The sequence below is a fragment of the Cebus imitator genome, unplaced genomic scaffold (assembly GCF_001604975.1).
Source record: "Cebus imitator isolate Cc_AM_T3 unplaced genomic scaffold, Cebus_imitator-1.0 Scaffold51, whole genome shotgun sequence".
NCBI classification, from domain to species: domain Eukaryota; kingdom Metazoa; phylum Chordata; class Mammalia; order Primates; family Cebidae; genus Cebus; species Cebus imitator.
In genome coordinates this window covers 360,456-364,055 of record NW_016107366.1, presented here as the reverse complement: position 1 = coordinate 364,055, position 3,600 = coordinate 360,456, and the positions used below count along the sequence as shown (strand labels likewise).

The following is a 3,600-nucleotide window of genomic DNA, read 5'->3' as shown; positions in this document are numbered from 1 at the left end:
TGGTAGTAACATAATAAAACAGGGCATGCAAGAAAGTTATGTGTGGGGAGGAACAGCTGGAGTTCCTTTAGCCTGGGAAGTTAAAGACGGGATCTCTGAGGTCATAGTTGAGCTGAGGCCTGAATGGTAACAGTGGGAAGAGCGTTCTGGATAAGACTTTGATTGAAGTAAAAGCTTTGTGGGAAAATTTCAAAATCATCTAGTCTTCTTTATATATATTCATTTATTTAAATTTCAAAAGTAATTGTGCATTCATTGTAAACATTTTCAAACTTGATTATCGTATTTAAGATACAATGTAGAAGCAACTCCTTCTCCGTGTCCCCTCCCTTTGCTAGCATTTCCACTTCCTGGAGAAAATCCCTTTATAGGATAGGTAGGTAACCTCTCAAATTTCTCTCCATGCATTTGTAAATATATACATATACATATACATATATATATATATATATATGTATATGTATATATATGTGTGTGTGTGTGTGTGTGTGTGCGTGCGCGTGTGTGTATGTGTATGTGTGTCTTTTATTTTAAAATTTTTATTTATTAAGAGACAAGTCTCACTCTGTCACCCAGCCTGGAGTGTAGTGTTGCAATCATAGCTCACTGCAGCCTTGAATTCCTGGCTTCAAGCAATCCTTCTGCCTCAGTCTCCCAAGTAGCTGGGACTACAGGCGTGTGCCACCATGCCCACCTAATGAAATCTATATATTAATTACCAACTTTATTTTCAGTTGATTGTCTCCTAAAACACTGAAGCTTAACAAGTCCAGAATGGTGCTTTGGATTCTCTTTACTAAACCTCTTCCTCCTCTGGGCTGTCTCATCTTAGTCATGGCACCACCATCTAACATAGGTTCAATCCTAAGGCTTGGAGACATCCTTAAATTGTTCTTTGCCATCTGACCACATGTCCAATCCCCTAGCACATCCTGTAGGCTCCACCTCCAAAGTCTGCCCAATAGCTGGATACTGCTTACACTCCCCACTGTGTCCAGCCTGATCTAAGCCATCAGCATGCCTTGCCGGGACCTCCTGACTGCACTTCATTCTCCCATTGTTATCTTTTACAGTCATTCTCCGCCTAGCAGCCAGAGTGATCTTTTAAACATCATGAACCCAGTCACATCCCTCCTTGCTTAATACCCCAGTGGCCTCCCGTCATCCTTGGGAATAAACCCCAATCCCTTCATGTGAATTCTAAATGATTGGGCCACTGTTTTCCTCTCCAATCTCATCTTGTTCTTTATTCTCTTATTCATTATCCTCATCTACAGTGGACATTCTTTCCTTTTCTCCTTCCTATTGTATCCGGAGGCCTTGAATTTGCTGGACTGATTCTTTCTTTTCTTTTCATTTTTATTTACTTTTAAATTTTACTTCAATAGTTTTGGGGAGCAGGTGGTATTTGGTTATGTGAATAATTTCTTTCGTGGTGATTTCTGAGAGTCTGGTGCACCCGTCACCTGAGCAGTGTACACTATACCCAGTGTGTAGTCTGTTATACCTCACTCCCCTCCCACTCTTTCCCGAGAGTCCCCAAGTTCCATTCTGACCTTAGTTCAATGTCACCCTCCAGGGAGGCCTCCTCATGGCTCCATGTAAAATCATCTCCCTTTTGCCCTCCTCTCTCTCCTCTCTCTGCCACCTTCTCTTATTTCCAGTTTATTATTTCCTTTATAGCATTTACATTTTCAGAAGTTAACTTATTTCTTTGTTTCTTGTCTGTCTCTTCTACCTGCTTGGAACACAGGCTCCCTGAGGTAGAAAGTTTGACTTTCATCCTTGTTTCTGGACCTAGTGATGTGTAAATAAAACTGTTTCCAGATTGTTGCAAATGAACAAGGCTCTGGTGAACATTATTGTACATATACCTTTGGGTAATCATGTAAGAGTTTCTGTGGGACAGTTTCCTAGAAGTAGAATTTCTGGGTCTAAGATAATATATTTTTATTTATTTATTTTTTGTACTTTTTATTTTTAATTTATTTTATTGCATTTTAGGTTTTGGGGTACATGTGAAGAACATGCAAGATTGTCGCATAGGTACACACATGGCTGTGTGATTTGCTGCCTTCCTCCCCATCACCTACATCTGGCATCTCTCCCCTTGCTATCTCTCCCCAACTCCCCACCCCCCACCATCCCTCCCCTATTTCCCCTCAACAGACCCCAGTGTGTAGTGCTCCCCTCCCTGTGTCCATGTGTTCTCATTGTTCAACACCTGCCTATGAGTGAGAACATGCGGTGTTTGATCTTCTGCTCTTCTGTCAACTTGCTGAGAATAATGGTTTCCAGGTTCATCCATATCCCTACAAAGGACACAAACTCATCATTTTTGATGGCTGCATGATATTCCATGGTGTATATGTGCCACATTAAAGAAACATTAGAGTGAAACGGCAACCAACAGAATGGGAAAAAATTTTTGCAGTTTACCCTTCTGACAAAGGGCTGATATCCAGAATTTACAAAGAACTAAAACAGATTTACAAGAAAAAAACAAACCCATTCAAAAGTGGGCAAAGGATATGAACAGACACTTTACAAAAGAAGACATACATGAGGCCAGGAAACATATGAAAAAATGCTCATCATCATTGGTCATCAGAGAAATTTATTTTTTATTTTTAAAAGCCTACAAGCACCCGGTATTCCCAGGTGGTCTCCCATCTAAGTACTAACCAGGCCCAACCCTGCTTAGCTTCTGAGATCAGATGAGATCAGGAGCATTCAGGGTGGTATGGCTGTAAACTGAGATGATATATTTTAAGGTTTGATATTGTCAAATTACTGAGCAAATTATGATATTAACTTGTACTCCCATCGACTTTGATCAATTGCTTTCTCCATATCTTTGTCAACACTGAATCATCGAAATCTTTTCCCTCTTTTTGGCTTATGTTATGAGCAAAAATCAAGTATTTTACTTCGTTTTAATTTGTATTTCCCTGATTACGTGAAGTTGAATATTCTTTCATATGCTTTTTAGTCATTTGTACTTTTTATTTGAATGACAGACACATTGCTAGCCGCATCCTCAAACATGATTCTGTTTGTAAGAAATAATAGACAACTGGTAGGTGATTATTAGTATTTGCCACATATCACGTGGTTATATATATTTCTGGCTGTTTATCTTATTGATTGGTAAGAACTCTTTATGTTTTCTGGAGTTAACTTTGCGGTATATGTCACAAATATTCTCTGTTTTTCCTTTGTCTTCCAATATTGCTTAAGATATTAACATTTTTTTTAAAACATGGAGATGGATCCTTAACTTTTCCATTTGTTATTGTGAAAATAGCATGTGCACCTATAATATGTTTTAAAATCTGTAAAAAGGTATTCAGTGAAAAGTGATTCTCTCACCCATGACACTAAGATAAGCTTGCTATGTTAGGCCATTCTTCCATTGCTAGAGAGAAATACTCAAGACTGGATAATTTAAAAAGAAGAGAGATTTAATTGGTTCATCATTCTGCAGGCTTTACAGCAAGGATGGTGCTGGCATCTGCTTGGATTTTGGAGGGACCTCAGGAAGCTTAAAATTATGGCAGAAGGCAAAAGGGGGAGCAGGCATGTCACGTGGCCAGAGCA

The 3,600-nt window shown here is 39.1% G+C and overlaps 1 non-coding gene across 1 annotated transcript; it reads right to left on the bottom strand.

Annotated features, from left to right (window-relative positions):
• Positions 1-2,635: 2,635 nt before the first annotated feature.
• Positions 2,636-2,755, bottom strand: LOC119471131. The gene has a single exon (XR_005200130.1). It is a non-coding gene; the product is annotated as a 5S ribosomal RNA (ribosomal RNA).
• Positions 2,756-3,600: the final 845 nt, after the last annotated feature.